Source organism: Struthio camelus, chromosome 21 (genome assembly GCF_040807025.1).
Source record: "Struthio camelus isolate bStrCam1 chromosome 21, bStrCam1.hap1, whole genome shotgun sequence".
NCBI classification, from domain to species: domain Eukaryota; kingdom Metazoa; phylum Chordata; class Aves; order Struthioniformes; family Struthionidae; genus Struthio; species Struthio camelus.
This window is the reverse complement of record NC_090962.1, coordinates 6,574,226-6,593,040: the sequence shown is the minus strand read 5'-3', so window position 1 is coordinate 6,593,040 and position 18,815 is coordinate 6,574,226.

Below are 18,815 nucleotides of genomic sequence, written 5' to 3'. Positions count from 1 at the left end.
TAAAATGTTACATGTTATTTCTAGTTTGAGTCAGACTAGACACATTTCTAGTCATTCACCTTCCAGGCACTGGATCTCACTGTTGCCCCGTCTGCTAGATTGATGAGCCTTCTATTATCAGAAATCTTTCCCTTGTACTTAAAAACTGTGATCAAGTCACCTCTTTAGCTTCTTTTGTATAAACCAGATGCAACTTCTTGGCATTGCCTCATTTCACAGAATTGTATAAGGATAAATACGCTGAAGTTGTGATTATACAATGACAGGAAATAGATTTTTCAGAAGCGTAGTCATTATTCAGAGCTGTTCACTGAAATTAGCTGCACTGGACATAACATTTTGACAGAAAGTCACTGGCTTGAGCAGTTATTCCTTTGCAATTGGCCAGGTGAGTCAGATAGAACAGTTTCAACTGAAAAGCTCAGAAGTGTGTAAATGTTCCTGTTGATTCCTCTGAGTACTTGCGCATGCAACTTCAGACTACTTCTCAGAAACTCTACCAGCAAAATGCACCTGCTTATATATTTGTGGAAAAAAGCACCAGGGATAACCTCATAGTCAAGTTTTCTATAACATTCATCTGAGTCTAACAGGAGGGGCAATGTGATTGCGCCAGAATGTGCAGACAGACTCAGTGCCCACAACAGGCTCCGTATTTTCAAAAAAGCTCAACACCTGGGTGATTCCAGGCTGCTCTTCTGAACACCAGCCCTTCGTGAGTTAGCTGAAATCATGCGGCTTAATCATAGTAATTGTTTGCAATATGCAGCATGATATCCCAGTTCTTTTGTTGGTGCCATAGCATTCATCTTATTATTCACATTTTCCCCTTGACTTCCTTTCAGAATGTGGCTACTTCTCTTCTACCTCCACCCTATGAGAGCTCATAAAGTAGCATTACAGGGAAAAGATCTGAAATTCATTAATAAATATAGCAATGCAACTGAACCAGAAGAATCAGAATTAACTCAGTTTGGTTCTTCCCTGCCCAGTGCTCAGCCCTAGCTTTCTTATTCTCCACACAAGTATATTTCTCTCAGCTTGAAATTAGCATTTCTTTTAAATGTTTTCACGCTCTAAAATTGCTCCTAAATGTGCATATTAGCTGGTGAAACACCTTACTTTAGTTACTCCACGCAAGGTAACATTCATCTCAACAAAGGCCTATTATATTTAATATGCCTTCTCTTCGCTTCTCAGGATTGTAAAACCCAGAGGCACTAATGAAACTAGCACACTGACTCTTCACCTGGAACTAGAGAGCTCAGGGCATCAAAGACTGGAAGAAAGAATACATTTTTATTGTAGGAGCACAGTCACGCAAGAGACCAAAAGCTGTGCAAGTTTAGCAAGACCTCTATGTCCACACTCTTTTCTGTGGCACAAATGGCGCTATAACACTTTGCTAGGAAAAGGTATCCCCTGGTGGAAAGCTGCCGTTTCCATATAGCTTTCCATGCCAAACAACACTTGGAAGGAGAACTGTGAAAACAATATTTGTTTGATCTGAAAAAAGCAAACTGAAAAATACGCAGTGCTTTGTGGAAAACTTTGAATATAACTGCACTGAAAAAATGCCAATCATGCCTATCATGCTGGGCCTCCCCTGAGGACCAGTCTGGAGACTCTTAATAGGCTTTGCTATTAGTCATGGAGTAGAACAGGCCAACACCTCGGGACTCCAGGACACTTTTGATGGTGACAGAGCAGGTCACCCTCAGTATGCCAGGAGGAAGACAGTGCTCCCACCTCTGCCCAGGCCCCTGGAGAGTGCAATGCTTGCTCTGACTACGGGCAGGAATTCAGTGCTGCTACAGTTAAATCACCCACCAAAGCAACACAAGCTGCACTAGAAAAGACTTTTGCAGATGTCACTAATGTCTGTACAGAATAAAAGGAATGGAGTTGGGGAAAGGAAGATCTTCACATAACTATGTCCATTCAGGTGTTTTCACACCCCTCACTGGCGTGACTATCTGGTAAAACATTACCATTAGATCTAGGGTAGAGGATAAACTGCCTTTCAGCTGCACATCTGTCAAGGACACCGGACCACAGTAGACAGGAGTCTGAAACCACTCAGCTGCAAAATAGGAACCGGGTTGGTTTTAGGCATTAGTTTAATCTGAAACAGAATTGGGCCAGACTCCTGGGAAGATGCACACATGGCACTAGCCAGAGAAGAGGGAGCGAGAAGCCCTCGTCTTCCCTCCCCACTTTCCAACACACACACACTTCCAGCAGCAAATAGGCTTTGCTCAAGCTATGTAACGCGTAAGGTCCTACCAGGAAACATCTGGGAAGTTTAAATGTGCTCTTGCATTGCTCTTGGATTGCAGCTGTTAAGCAAGGAACAAAGAGATTTTGGTAGTTTAGCTTAGGAAAGGTAGATGTGCTTGGAACACTTTTGGGAAGTGAGGGATTGGGTTGAGATATATTCCAGGCTGGCTATGCATTTTCTGGGGACTGGAAGCTGCTGGGGGATGCTGCTACTGTAGTGGCAATGAGACTGTCTGAATGGAGGGGGAGCCCACCTGGCAGCCTGAGCTCAGGACAGGCCCCATGGGGGACATACAGAGGGACACACCACACATGTCCTATTCAGATCACTGCTGCTACTCCTCAGGAGAGACGGGGTAAGGGGAAAGCTTCAATTCATGCCTCTGCATTGCAGTAAGTATCCTCCTCACAGAAGGGGAAGGGACTACATGGCTGGCCTTACCCCAGTCCCACCCACCTCCCCCAAAACCACAGCTCTGAAAACCTCCCCCAAAACCACAGCTCTGAAATCCAGTCTGCCTGGCAAGTCCCTCCCTTCCTCCTCTCCTCCTTCCACCTACCTATCTGCCAGGGACAGTGTAATGGGGGCAGAGAATAAATCAGGTGCTATATTCCATCCCTGACTGTGTAAAGAGCAGCTTTTGTGACTTCCTGATGTGATTTACCATACAATGACAACCTTTAACGTCCACTGGTGTTATAATCTACTTTATCTTAATATAATCTTCCCCTGCTGAACCCTCTGGAGTCTTAACAGCTATTTTCAATGGAGGTTTTTTTATTATTATGACTTGATACTGTGATTACTGTCATACTCCTGCTCATTGTGGAAGGGGAAATTAATAAGTTTTTTCTTAAGCACTTTGCACCAGAGCTGAATACCAATCAGCCCGTGAGCTGGGTTCCTGCGCCTGCTGGATTCAATTACCAACCTTTGCTCTGACTTTCCAAGACACAGCAGTTTTCAGATCAACAACATGTCAGTACATCAGGCCCTGTTCCACTTCCCATAGGCCCTCATTTTGAGGAGGAAAGGGGACACTCATCAGAAAATGGAATTAGTACCTCCTGCTGCCCCTTTACGTCTATGCTCTTCTGTTTGACATGGTCTTCTCCCTTCCTGGTCTCCATGGGCTAACAGCAACCCAGTCTGCAGCATTTGTATAAACAAGCAGTGAAAAAAGGGCTTACCCACCAGATGCCATCTCTACTATGAAGATGTCTTATTGCTTCTGCTAAAAGGGGTGCGTTTCATGTATCAATGAAGTATTTTGATGTTGAAGATGTCGGCTGGCACCATTCCCCAGCATCACACGGAAATAATTGAAAGACGGAGAGAGTGACATTGTTTTCATGCTTTGGGGTTGACTGTTCACACTTTGCACTTTATCTTATCACTTGCTACGGTGCAAAATTAGTGTAAAATGATTCCCTTCAGCTAGATAGCATTTCATGCCCTATTTGGACAAGTGTAATTGATTACCTAAGGGTGAAAATGCAAAGGGGAATACACCTGGGCTCTCATTGTCAAATTTATTCTTATAAACATAGGCCTGAGAGGCAGGAGCTGGGTCATTAAACCCAAGCTCTTACAACTGGTGATGCACATCGAACAGATGTGTAACCCAGAGGGCTCCACAGAATATGTACCCAGCCTGCCTAAATACAACCAGCCACAGGCACTTCCCAACTCCTTGTAACAAATACCTATAGTACAAAAGTCTAAATGTCACTAACTGGAAAACACCACAGGAAGAGCTCAGGGCAGAATCTGTGCATTGCCTCTGTCCTAGGCTCCTGGGGATGATGCCATAGCATTTGCTTGTCCCATTTCAAGTTCTTTCAGTACTACTGAGCCCCCATCAACTCCAAACTATCCGACTGCTTAGGCAACAGGATAAACACTGGATGGGTAAGCGCCAGGCTCAGAGCCCAAGCTGCAGAGCTACTGCCAGGATTGACCTGGAAAACTGCAAAAAGTAAACAAACTCCCTGTGATTGCTCAACTTGATGGATGCCAGTAGGTTTGCTTGCTTTCTGCAAAGGTGCCAATAGCCTAATGGAGCAAACATTGCCATTATGTAATAAAACTGTACAGGTAATTAAAAATCTCCTTGCAAGACTACAAACAAGAACACTACTAACTATTTCACTGGACCAAGAGGGAATAGATGATGGTGGGAATTCTGCTTCATTTGAGATGGGAGATGGATTCAATGGATACCTGAGTAAGAGCTGGCCAGTAAGGAATCACATATACTTCAACATCCTCTTTCCTGCCACAGAATATCCTTTTGGATATTACAGCAATCCTAAAGACCCCAAATGAAATTAGGGCCCCTTGGTCCTGTGAGCTTGTCCTATACGAACACCTCGGAGACTTTATCTAAATATACAAGACAAATAAAAGGGGGAGGAAAAAAGGCTTGTCCTATTTTGCAAATGAGAAATGGAGACAGGGCACTTCCAGGGAGTTGCCCTTTGTCTCACTGGTCAGCTCCTGAACTGTACGGAAGACTGCTCTCCTAATGTCCAATCCAATGCTCTGCCAGCTCACTCAGCCCCACGAGATTTCTCTGTCTAGCTGCTCGCTTTTGATATCACATTCAGTGAAGCTCATCAAAATCTTGCAACTGACTTAAACAAAGCTGTAAATGGACAACATCCATGCCAGTTTTCAAACAGCAACTGCTTCTGCAGTTGGCCTGTTTAAAAAAAAAAAGAGAGAAGAAAGTACAATGTCTGTGTCTCTGAAAACAAGAAAGTATATGTGTTTGCTTTCCCACAGCTCAAATGCAGCTGATGGGATTTTGCTTAGGCTGTTCACAACTGCCCATCTTCACTGAGCCTAAACCCAGAGAATTTCAATCCCAAAGATAGCATTTCTTGGAAGTTATAAGTGTGTGAAAGCAAGGGAGCTATGATGGAATATATTTAGCAGTGTCATGATAGCATACCATTGAGGTAAGTAGAGAAAGAGGTAATGTGCTGAGCAAACCATGTAGTCTTTTGGCCAAAATAACCTCAAACCAAAAAATGACCATGTATCATGACCAAGGGTGCTCAGCACCCTCTTCTTTCAGTGGGTCCATGAAAGGTGAGGGTGCAGGACTTACACTTTTTCTTGATCAAATGGCGGTGCTGCATATTGCCAGAGGGTTTCCCAAACAGTCCAAGCAGGAGAGAGAGCGGGCTCCGGCTGTCAGCTGTTGCAAAGCTTTTTCAAATATAAGATGCTTCATGGAAAAAGTTACAAAGTGATAGGCAAAAGAAAGAGAAGAGTCTACTTGCACCACAATGGGAATGGGAGTAGAGGTGTGCTTGGGAGCAAGATCGTACAGCTGCAGCACTATCTAGAGGCTTACTTGCAAGGAATTTACCCCAGGATCCTCTGGACAGCTCCAATGTTTAAAGGCTGCCCAGACTGTTGAGACAATGTTGGCAAACTTGCACATACAAGAGGCCCTGGAGCTGCAGGGACAGGCTGCAATGAATCATGTTCCTGTTTTGCCTCACATCTGCACAGCCATGGGTGAATGGAAGACACTTTACATTGAAGGAAAAACCATATACATTAGCTCAAGTTCTAACCCCTAACCCTTCCCCCTTGTGGGAGAGGGAAAAAGCCTCTAGGGCCTTTAAGGCAGGAATAATCGTCATCATTTCATCCTGGTGGGAGGAAGAGATGCAGAAGCAAGAGAATTTGCATTCACTCATTTTAAAGTATGCAGCCTCTATTTCCCCTGTTTTGGTGCCATTTCCAAGTGCAACTGCAGGGTCTTTGAAGGGGGTGGGGGAGGTAAAAAGAAAGCAACGTAAAGCGTCAGGCAAGGAGGTATGAAAAGTCTATCAGAAACTGCCAACACAAGGATGGAATTACCTTGGAGCTACAATGGGAGAATATGGACTAAACCACTAGGTACAGCGAGGATCCTGCACCCTGCCTCTTCTACTGCATACACAAGCAGCAAGAGGCCACTCAAAAGTAAGGATAGAAAGCAGAGAAAAAGGAGGAGTGCATACAGTGAGAGACAGAGACAGACTGCAACAGACAGATGAGTCCCCTGTCGCAATGGCCTGTGGGTTTCATGTTCCTTTCTTATGGGAACAAGCAACCAAAGAAGCAGCTGAAGAATTCAACAAGCTCTCCGGTGAGCTGGCAGTTCACTTGGTAGGTAAGCCCAGCAGCACTCATTGCAGGCTGCTGCAGGGCAGCAGCACAGCTTGGCACAGCCATGCTCTCATGTCTCTGGAGAAGAGGGCACAGAGCAAAGGCTCTGCAGGGACCAAGTGCTCTTCCCAGCGTACCCCAGCAGCACAATGCGCCAGATCTGAACAGCTCAGCTTGGACAAGGCAGGCTGCCTGGGTCACAGCTCTTAAGAAATTCATAACTGGAGTAATAGCCTTTCTTTCTTTAAGGGGTTTTCTCCAAAAGAACTGGCTCTCCAAGTGTCTTGCAGAATGCGTCAGACACCTTTTCATTCATCACTATAAACAGCCTTCACCTCAATAAGCTTCTGATACTGGTCCACTGCTATGAACAGGAAGCAGAGAGCAACTTACCCTACTTTAATGCATGCAACACCTTGCCACATCAGTGGTGGGCAGCGTAATAGCTTCACGCTATCCGCTGAACATACACGCCCTCTGAAGCCAGAAAAATCTAACTATGGCGTCAATGAGAGTTGGGTTTGCCTGGAAAAAATCATAGATTTTCTGAAAACTCCCTGCTAAATAGTATGAATCACTCGTATTTCCTTCCTTGAGGGTACCTGAGAAAAATCGCCTACCTAAAAAGGATCACGAGCCAGCAACTGTGACATTCACATGCATCAGTATTAAAGCTGCTCTGGCCAGCAGCTTAACAGAAGATCTTGGAGGAAAGGTTGAACACCTATACCGTATGCAGCACAGACTAGACTACATTCACATTAGAAAGCAGCATTCAATGGCTAAGGGGGCATAACTACATTCCGCTGTTCCTGACTCTCTCAATAATCAGCTGGGTGATGCTCAGTGATCTTTCCCTGCCTCAGTTTCCCCTCTATCACAGAGCAATTAATTAGTTAATGCTTCTACAGCATTAAGGCTTAACAGACAGTGCTGTGAGCATGTGAGCTATTTCTTTACCAGACACAGATTGCACTGCAAAATACTGACATGAACACAGATCACAACAAAATGTGATACTGGGTAACTAACAGGAAGAGGCAGAGATGCACAGATTAAAGCTGTGTCAATTGGGTGACTCACAAGAATCAGAATAGTCACTGTGGTTTAAGCAGGGTTTATTTATAGCTTCTGTGAGCACAGGGTTGCTAGATCTCAGAAAGAACAGCTGAGAGAGGAAATGTGGATTTTTTATTATGTTATCTCTAGGGAATGTTTCTTGCCCACAGGAAGAGATAATTAAATCAACAATTAAAGCTGTAAAGATTCCCGAATCACAGAAAATGGTGCATTGTATCTGACCTCTTTTACCTTGCTCACAAAGCACAGAATTGATTTCTATGATCTCAGAAACATAACTGTCTGATGAAAGAAAGTCACAGCCAGAGAGATCTGGGCAGTAGGGAGAGATGGGGAAAGCAGACAGGCTGTATTAGGGAGATACAGGGTGCACAGGGACCACACCACTTCTGCATCAGCTCAGCTGGGGCCCCGCTCTGGTTTAGAGGCTTTGATGCTACACATAATTGTAATGTTTTTTTCAAACAACGCATGACAGGAGTAACATGAAACTACACTGGGGTAAACAAGCCCTTCCATTATTGCTCCTTCCAGGCTAGGAGATAGGCAGACCTGCAATAGGCAGCACTAGATAGCCTGGGACCTCAGAAAACACAGAATAAAAAGGCCTCTGCAGCCGGTAGCCTCAACTGGAATAATACCATTCATATTCTTTACCACCAAGTGCTGTCACTCTTCTCTCACGACAAAAAAAAACATAGATGCCTTCACCTCCGAAAAACGAGTGATAAAATTTCCTTACTGTTTTCGAGTGGAAATGTTTACAAAAGCATCACTAAAGAAAATTTTAAGTGCAGGAAAGAAAAAGTGAGGCTGAATTTCTCCCAGTAGCCTTTCTGGCGGCAAAGTTGCCTTATCAATGGATAGGAAAATTCCCAAGGCCGCTTATATTCTAAAACACGTAGGAAATCACATCTCTCAGTGACTTTTCTCCAACACAAAAGGGTTTGTAACAACAATGCTGACAGGATCCAAAGCTGGAACTCCAGATTTTCAGCTTTGACAATAGAATTATTGCACGTTATTCTTTCTAAGTAAATTAAACTCATTAATCTTCATAATTAGTAATGCTCTGTGTCAGTGATATAGTTACAGAGCTAGTCATTATACTGTGCTACCAAGAAACTAAAGAATGATACTTCAGCCAGCCACTACATGCTGCTGCTGTCACCGGCTGGCTGCAGAGGAGTACGGCTTAAGAGGGATTCCAGCTTCAAAGAGATGTGAGGGCAACAAGAGATGCCATCTCTCCCATGCTGGCTTTAAAGCGCTGGGGATGTGGAGAAACAGCAAAATAGGACAAATGATGCTGCTTGAGCCAATTCAACCACATCAGAGATGATTTGGGCCCATGAGTCTTCCCTCTTGAATTGTACCTAGAAAGGCCAACGTCATTTAAGTGTGAAGAACATTTCATTCCCATATTCCTAGAGATAGGCTGCATGTGGAATCCACTGGGGTGCTGAGCTTTGGCTCACTTGCCCTGGTGCTGCTCTCATCAACATTTCATCACTGTATGTGTTAGAGCTGCACTAATAATGTGGCTACCAAACGTTAAGGATCTATTCATTCATAAATGACTGACATCTTTCTGATGAACATCTATCATAATGTAAGTGCCTTATACCAACCCATAACACCTAATACTCAGATACTAGCCATTTGTTAAGTCTTCACAACCTATTTATAAGTACCTTTAGTCCAGTTGTGGTCCATTTTTATTTATTTGAATGTAGTCATGTTCATAGTCCACAACTGGCAGAGGATAATCCATGAGCTAGGCGCAATATAACAACAATACCAACAAAAACCCTTGAAGATCCCTGCCCTAAAGCTCTTGCGAGCCAGGTAAATTACAGCAAATAAATTTCTCAACAAGTTTTTCTTCCTTCTTTTGCAAAATATCTCTGGAGAAAGGGAGACTTTATTTTTCTAACACATTTGTTGTTTGAAATTAGTTATCAAAATGTTTCACTAACTTCATTTTCTCTACCACTTGCTACTACTGAGGCTAAGTTGCTTAGTTACAATTGCCATTTGGAATTTTATCTGCTCCCTGATTCGAAAAACGATACATTTTTTGATTGATGCCGATATTGATGCTGACAGAAACTGAATTTAAAATTTCTTTCCCTCCTGTCTAGGAAGATTGGATTGCACGAATGTTATGGAAAGTGAACCCAAAAGAATTCATCTGGACACTTCCCTTTTACAGAGAGTATGTTCCTCCCAGGGATATCAGTGAGACAACTTGCCTGGGGTATGAGAAAGGCTGAAACAAGCTGATGCAAATGGATGATCATTTGCCCTTCTAGTCTGTGATGTTCATGTATCTGTAGAGACAATGTGCTCACATACACCTGTGCTTGCTATGGCGCCTTTGGTCTGCAGTGATTGCCTTTACCAGCCATACTTCCACAACATGCTTTTATGACAGGTGCCCAGACTATCCATAAATACCGAATAGAGCAAATCCTCACAGAACAGCGTGCCTTGCTGAATTGCAGTTTAAATTTTCAGCCCAAATGAGTAGCTCTCAGACTCATCCTTCCTCATGACATCTCCTGCATCCCCCATTCTCTGGGACTCCCCCTTCCTTTAACATATGCTCCAAGTGCTACAGTGCACTCCATTCTCTTCACATTACATCTTTCCCTCACAGATTGCTTTGTAACTCCTCCTACGCTAGCTTCTGAAACAGCTAGCTTAGTCCAAATAATGAAGCATTTGGCTCTTCTTAGTCAAGTATTTCTCATGTTGTGAGCTCCATCTAGCGACGGAACTGAAATCTTATCTCCAGCCGATCTCGACACTGCAAGCAAAGTATTTTGTACCGGATACAAGAGACATGGGAGTGAACAGCACTGGGATCAAGAGCCTTTCTGCCTGAAGTCACCTAACGGACTTTCCCTCAAGACATCAGTAACTACAGCATGCCAACTTCCGAGAGTGGCTGCGTGGCATATGCTACAAGATAACTTTCACTAGCAGTGCAGTAAGTTGAGGAAAAGCTACAAAGCTAGAGGAAAACACAGGGTGAACCATGGCCCGGCAGCATCAAAAAGGATTAACTTTATATCCATCACAGATAGGTCCTGGCTTTTCTCTCTAATGTAGCAGGTCTCTTACCTCAGTTTCCTACTACAGCTGTCAGCAGCTAACCCTTTGTTAGCAGTGCCTTTTCAGTAGTCACACACTGACCAGGCTGTACTCCCCCATGTTACAGCACGGCGCCAGTGTATTTGGTTGAACCACACTGTGCAGCTTGGGAGAATGAGTGTTACTTTTAACCATATTCTGTAGAAGCAGAGCACTCTGGTTTCCTATACTGCCAGCACAAGGCTTTCCATTAAGCAGGAGCTGCTAAAATTGGGCAACAGAGATCAATAAAAAGATGTCAGAGACGAGTAAAACAGGTTTTTATCTCTGAGTATCTAGCTGCCTCCATAGCTATGTATAACACCGATGTGCAAAGCACAACATCATGGGTAGGAGGACAGTCCCAACGAGACTAGGATTTGATGGAAGCTCTCAGGCAGTGGTAGGTGCCATTCCATTTCTCTGCAGGGTCAATGCAGCGCCTAGCTGTGTGCCTGAGCAGAAGCAGAGAGAGATACGGACATCTCAGTCATTTAAAGACACAAGCATCTTCGGCTACAAGCTCTCTCTTCCAGGAGATTCTGTCAGGGCCCTGAGAGCACAATAGGCCTTGATTACCTTGACTAGACAACAAAAAGGCTGGCATAAGAAGGATGTAGCTGTGTGTGTTCAACCACTAGACATACTCATGAACAATTCGCGTTTAAGATACTTTCAAAAGAATCATGGTCACCAAACAACAAATTAGAGGCGTCTTCTCATGGCTCCCCCAGGAAAGAAAACAGAGCTAACCCAATCAGACACACTTTGTTATCTAGGGTCTAGATTCTCCAGTTTAAGCTTCCAGCTCTCCATGAAATCAGTGCTATATCTTCAGGGTATTTACCCTGTAGGCAATTGTCTGAAGAAACTGATGCCTAAGCGCAGTCCAAAGTCATATTTTAAATTTGTGGCGCAAGACGAGCTTGAATGCAGCTCCAAGCTATAAATTTAGGACCTCTTTTATACCTTTTGGATAAGAATTATTTGCTTTGCTGAAATTCTCATCATCCACATTTCACAGCTAAAGAAATGTATGCACAGAAAAATTAACCTGCCTACAGCAGCAGAACTATGAACACAACCGAGAATTTTTAACCAGCATCCTCTGAATTATCCACAACACTTCGATTCATCTATTTGAAGGGTCTACTGGCTCATTTACTGATTCTCGCACAGAAAGCAGATCTTGTAAACTTTTGGTGGTAGAGGTTATCATTTTGCTATGAGTTGGTGCAGAGGCAAGGAGATTGGGGCGAGGGCCTCTAGAAGAGGTGACAATACACTCAGGACTATTATTCATCCTGTACCAATCTCAGGTCTTCAAGCATGGTACATAACATTAAATAAGACAAAGCAATTTTCCAGAAACCATCACAGAACCCAGAGCTCCTTGAAGCCCATTCTAGCACACCGGTCACATAAACCAGTGACTCCTCTGCTGGTGTCTTCTCTCATGCAAAGCTCTCACGCTCTGCTTATGGTGCCTGGGACAGCCTGGCAGCTTGCCCTGCGTCTGATGTTTCTCTCTGGCCTTGCCATGATAAGGCATTCCACGAGATGTAGGGATTCAGGCAGGTGTCCCTCCCATTCAGGAACACAGCTGCTCAGCCTTAATAATAGAGACACAGAGACTCTCTCCTTGTCAGCACTAATATACAGATACATGCAGCTTCTCCAAGAGGCTTCAGTCTGAGCAGATTCTCCAGAGCGCAAAGCGCATGAGCCCTTTAGATTTTAATCCTTTTGCTTTTTTAATCTTTTTTGCTCCTAGTCTTGCCATACACTGCAGAGTTTTCAGGGATTAAGCGCAGAATAGAAGGAAGTAAAATTCCCTGAATAGACAAGAACAGAATTGGAATCTCTGGAACAAAAGAAAGGAAGTCCTGGTTCAGTCTCCTGTCAGCAAGCCCTTCCTCTGAACCAGGCTTGGGAAAGGACCTAGGGAGGAAAACATCTAGCAAAAGGTCTGAACTTCCATCTTTCTTACTGACTGAGCATTTACCAAACAGTATCTGGACACCTCATGGTCTTAACACATCTATCGTCACTATATTCTGGCAAGTCAAGTAGAACTATTATCACATCCATTTTACAGAGGAGGAACTGAGGCCAGGGAAGGGAAGCAACTGACGTACTATCACTCAGTAAATAAGTTACTGAGCAAATAATTTAATATGAGCCTGGGAAGTTGCAAATTAATGCCTTAATCACTATTTTCTTCTATAATTTACCTCTTCCACATAAACTTCAGTTTCAGGCAAGCCTTTTTCTCCCTCAATAACTTTGCGCCCTTTTTCTCAGACCAGATCACTGCAGTAGGCCTAGACTTGCACTGAGTTTTACCGGTTGAGAGTCTCAGCGCTGAGAATCCTCTCCCAAAATATAACAGTAGTTTTTGCTGCTAGTAACAACATTCAGTGCATCAACCAAGCAGACCTCGTGTCAATACAGACTGACCCCAAACCTCAAAATTCTGCATCCTCCAGACCCAAGTAATCCAGATCGGGCCAATCAAACGTGTATTCATGCACTGTGAGACAGCACACCTGTATGTCAGGGCATGTAGGCACAGCATAATCTGCTCATTGGTCTTCCTGTTTGATGTTTATGCGACACAGACAGGCACAGCAGGAGTCCATGAAAGCGGAGGGACTCCAAGCAGAACACAGCCTAGGGATTAAGGAGCCAGCTTTCCACAAACTTGTCAAAAATCAACACAATTAACTCTTGGGATTTCACTTTCTTTTCACTCAGAAAGCATTCTGTTCTTAATCACAGCTGGCAGCCTCAGCAGCCATTTGGCTTTGTCAGGGCTGAATTTGATTACGTTCAAAGAGGGGAAAAACATGCCTTCCTTAAATCCAAATTACTCTGGACACATGTCCAAAACAACTCTGGACAGCTGCTTCTTTTGTGAGGACTTGCAAGGAAGAGAAATGGTGTAGTGGCAAACTCCTTCAGGCTTAGAGATTTCTCAGGGTACTGCAGCAGAGAAAGATTGAATCCTTTATTGCTCTCCTTACCTCTAAACCCCTCATCCCTCTTTTATGAAATGAATAAATAAATAAAAATGTAAAGTACTAGCAAATAATTTCACCTCCCGGTCTTACATTTGCTATGCCACCAATTCACTCTGTGGCCTTGAGCAGACTGCTTCAGCACACGGCTCCTAAATTTTTCCACTGTCAATGTGTGTGATTCCAGGGAATTCAGTGGCAGTACACTGTAAGGACAGGGTGGTTTATTCTGCCCCTGCTACCGCCAAAGACAGACTTTGGGCAAGTCACGGGTAGCCCAGCCATCAGTGCTGCTTACCCATGAACTCAAATATCATTAGTGGCTCAGCAATTCTGCAAATAAGGTGTCTGATCTCTCTGTGATTCCATGCCCAGTAAGGATAATTGCAGATCACTCCCTAACTCAGAGGAAGAGGGGAGACTCAAGTCTTTGAAATGTTTTGAATGGCCATCTAGAACCCATTGTACTGCAAGGTGATCAGCCTCCCAGCTGCCTACAAAGTGCTTTAAGATCTCTAGAGGAAAGGATTCCCACTGGGCACAGTGTTCATCAGAAATTCAGCATCAAACATTATATGAACCACCAGACACCAATTTCACAGCCCCTGAAATCAGTTCTGAGTGAAGGATGATGCCTGTTTTCTCTTCAGCCCTCCTAGTTTTTTGCTGGTCAGTGTCATCTTGTTTGCTGTTTGTGAAGGGAGCTTTTGCATTTGTGGATTTCTGTTCTTGCCTCTGAATCTACAATAATCCCCTAATTGTTATGCCAAGTGGTGCCTGAAGACAATTTTATCACACTCTGTATAATGTGTAAATACCATTAAGTTAGACGGATTTTCTCATTAATTCTCCGTCCCAGTGACAAGCCAGGAATTAACACAATTGATTTTCCAGTCCTTGCTCATTATCAATCATCCAAGAACTTAGTCACATCTCATCTGTTCCACCTGGTCCCCAGCATTATTCGGAGACATCAACATATATTAAACTAATAAAGGACAATGGGCATAGCAACCTCTGTACTCAAAACCCAGATGAGAACAAACTATATATGTTCCTAACCCCTCTGGTGGGAAACTTCCCACTACACACCAGCATCTTGCAGAGAACAAGCAGTGGGCAGGTGGTGGTTCCCACCCTGCCTCTCCTGCTGTCGGAAGGAAACAGTCCCAAGGCACACCCAGGTTCATGCATCATTGGGCCTTCCTGATCTCCTACCTTTGTCATCCCCTGGATCAGGAGTGGATGTCTGGCTGATGTAGAATTTTCTGCAGAAATCTACAGGTAAGCCGTTTGGTAAATGCAAACCCTCTGTTACAAAACAGATGTGCCTTCAGCCCACACAACCCTCACAAGCATGACTAGGCCTCTCTATAAAACTGAGATTCTCTCCTGATGATACCTCTTACACTCTAATTTTCTTGCCTGCATTCTCCATCTCTCAGATATTCTCTTGCTTGCTCCATATCATACTGCTCCACTGGACTATATAGTGTGTAAATCTACCATTTATCTGTAGCTCTCCTAAGAAACAAGAAACCCAGACAGCCACATACTTTTTCTGTTAATGAAAACAAGTAGGTTGCTGTAGACAATAAATAGTTCTGAATTCCCTTTGCTGAGGGCATCTGTTCTTCTGGCACATGTAGTCAAAGGGCCAAAATCATTTCTTTCTCTCTCTCTCTCTCTTTCTTTCTCTCTCTCTCTCTCTCTCTCATCTGTAGCAGCAAGAGATGCTCACTCAGGCAATTACAAATTAGTAATGAGTGCTGAGTGCCTTGCTAAACTGTGGAGGCAAACCTCTTCTTGACCCAATGATCACTTTAAACCCTGCAATGCAAGCGCTTATTCTGGTGCTCGCTGATATCAAAGCAATGAAGCAGCTGCCTTCTACCTGCGTCTGCAACCCTGCCTTCAGTTTTGTTCTTCTAGATAGTTCTCAATCCTGTTGTGCAGTGGTGACTTCCTTAAATCAATCAAACATGAAATGGGGCGGGGGGGAGGAAAGAGGAAAGTCTCCTCTTAGGAATTTGAAGTGCACAGCTTAATCACACAAACTGTCTGCCTTGCCCTTGCACTAAAGTGTCTGTAGCCTTTTAAAGCCCTCAAGTCTTTTCCAGACAGTATTCAAGACAGGCTCCCAGATGGAATTATCACTAGATAATAATAATCTTTATGGAAGCTATTTAAGGGGAATTCTAATCTGTTTTTATTAGGTGACTTTTGAAACTTTCAGCACAGGAAGATGGTACAGGTTTGGAATACTAAACAATGACAGGTAGGAAGGGACACTTCAGTCTGGTGGTTTTTCTCCAGATAATTGGATTCTTAATCCCTTTAAGGTTATGATCTCAGTCTACTCTGCTGGGACAAAAGGTGCCCAATTAATTTGATATCACCTGATCCAGTGCAGGCTCCAGCATTGCCTGCAAGAGATAGGTAACAATTTGAAAATCATCACAGGAGGGGAAAAAATAAAGATGTTGCAGATACAGGAAAGTTAGGCTCTGACAGATCTGCTTCTAACTTGTGTTTCTCACTGCAACAGTGTCTGAACTGGAACAGTGGAATATGCTTTTCTCCCAGCTGTTGTAGAACAGCCCACGACATCTGTAAACACAAAGGATGAAAAAGCCCATTCTCTAGAGGGTGCTGGCTAACTACTTGTAAGCAAGAACCTGCTTCTGTCTAACCAGATCCAGATAAACACTTCTCCAGCTCAGATGCAGCAGTCCACCATGAAGCACTCAGAAGATAAGTTGTCTAAGTAGCATTCCTATTGTGCTGTCACTTTCTTTTCAAGGTTATGGCATTGAAAAGCAGTAGTGTCAGCAGAAAAGCATCGAGGGCTGATGGGGAGGTGTTCTGCTCTTTACAGAGAATCCATATTAAATCACAAAATAATCTCTTTAGGACCGTGAAGTGTTTGGCTGCAGCACAGAGGAGCTTGTAAATACAGTGGAACCAAGCTAGCTCTTGTAAAACATCTTTCACACATGCAGAACAAAATACAGAAAATAAGTCAAACACATTACCCTCATGCCAGCAGGAAATACACAGGAAACACAGATGGTCTTAAATCTAGCCTTAAACCACAAAGAACTGGAACCAAAATCAGCAGTGGCGTAGGAAGATCAACTTCACAGAAGGCCATGAAGTCCAGATTATATCTGGTGTCCTCTTGGTAGCGTTGATGGTATCAACAACTGGTAAATGTTGCATGCAAGGACTCTGCTGATGAACAGGGAAAAGGAACGCATCTCTGAGAAAGAAAGCTTCTTCAAGGAACTCTTTTCTAAATGAAATACTAGACAAAGACTGGTGCCAAAAGAGGAATAAAGAATGTGGACAACCAGACAAACTGATGTCACCTTTCGGGCACCTAAAGTGGTTGTGGCAGTAAAAAGAGCATTAAGAAAAGAAAATTCAACTCCCATGGCTCCCACTAAGAAGGATATAAATCAGACAGACCCACCGACTTGTTAATATGGGTAAGATTTGCTGTACACAGATGATTTTTCAAGTTGCTTATTGCACCTTTTGAGCAGCCAGGGGTCTATCGGAACCCTCTCACCTGCCACTGCCATCTCACAGAAAACATCTTGCTGTTATTTTCCAAGTCACTGCGGACCACAGAGGTGTACACCGCACTAAGTAAAAAAGGTATCTAACAAGTGTTTTCTTGCAGCTAACTGCCTGCAAGAAAAAAAATGGAGACTTTTTAAGGTTATGCTGAAGACAAAAACAAAATATAATCTGTCAGAGGCCAAGACTTCCTCCTTTATTGATGTCTGAGCCTATTTTCCCCTGCAGCCTGGTAAATACAGTCACTGGGGTGTAAAGAGTTTTACGGCAGACTTCAGACTGGAGCAGATTTTTATAGTCCAACCTTGAACTCTAGCAAGTGCAGAATCCCATTTCGTGAGGCAATTAGATAAGCTGTGGCATCAGCCACAGAACCCTGCTCCAGGACTAAGCACAGGACAAAGCAGCTAACGCTAGGTGATGCAGCGAGGTAACAGGCCATCAGGGACAGGGGCTGAGCATGGAGGATTGCTGCTACCCAGTTCTCACATGACCAGCAGGACTCCTGACACATCCCAGATGATTCATTTCAACAGTGACTTATAGCTTGCACAGGTCTGGGACTATATAAAGCTCTACCAAGTCCCCTCAACCCTGCTCTACTCCCACTCTTGGTTCCCTACACACAGCTCTGCCAGCTGACTTCAGTCCTGCCTTGCAGCCATGTATACATGCTCTTCTGCCCATCCAGGATGTCTACAGCGAGTACTGATTGAAATTATATTCATAAGCTAGGCATCAAGCCAGGGGACTCTCTTTACTGTCACTCACTTGGCAGTGGCTGGAACAATTTATAGCAAATTGAAGAGTAAGGACTTGATAATGAAACTATTTCATTTCCATCTCTGATTCAGCTGCCACCTGTAAAACCACTGCCAGGAACGGGCCCTGGATATGCATTAGAAGACCATTAGAGTTTCAGCAGGCGCTGCCTTCGTCTTTACTTTACTGCCTTTGCTTCAGCATCCACCCACATCAACTTGTCGTTGTGAACAGCTCCTTCTCTAGCTGGTCTGTTAAGTGATCATGGGCCCCAGACTGATTTATTACTACCAGGACACAGAATAATGCAGCGGTCTGCATCTTCAGCAGACAGGTATCATATGCATAGTTCATTGCTCCCAGCGTTCAGCTGTCCTTTCTTATCCGAGTGAGCTGCCATCCCAGTAATGGTGAAGTAGTGCCTGCTGGAACACTGGTCGCTTCAGATGGCTGTTGCGCATCAAGGACAAAAATGGGCCACAGGCTTTGTTTGGTCACTGAAATTTTACAAACACCTGTGCTAGTAATGTGAACAGCCCCTCCTGTCACAGGGAGCTAATTTCTGACATCCACATCTGGAATGGCTTCGTTTGATGGTAACGCTTCCCACCATCAGCTCCATCCCCGAGATGCTTTATACTACTACTATTTCAGCCAAACTAAGCCAAAAAAAGCTAGCCAAGTTCCAGATGCAACATTTTTATATGCAGCAGCATAGTCTGATAATTTGGGTCTATTTTACTTTTAAAACACTTGCTTTGCAGATGAAAAATAAAAGC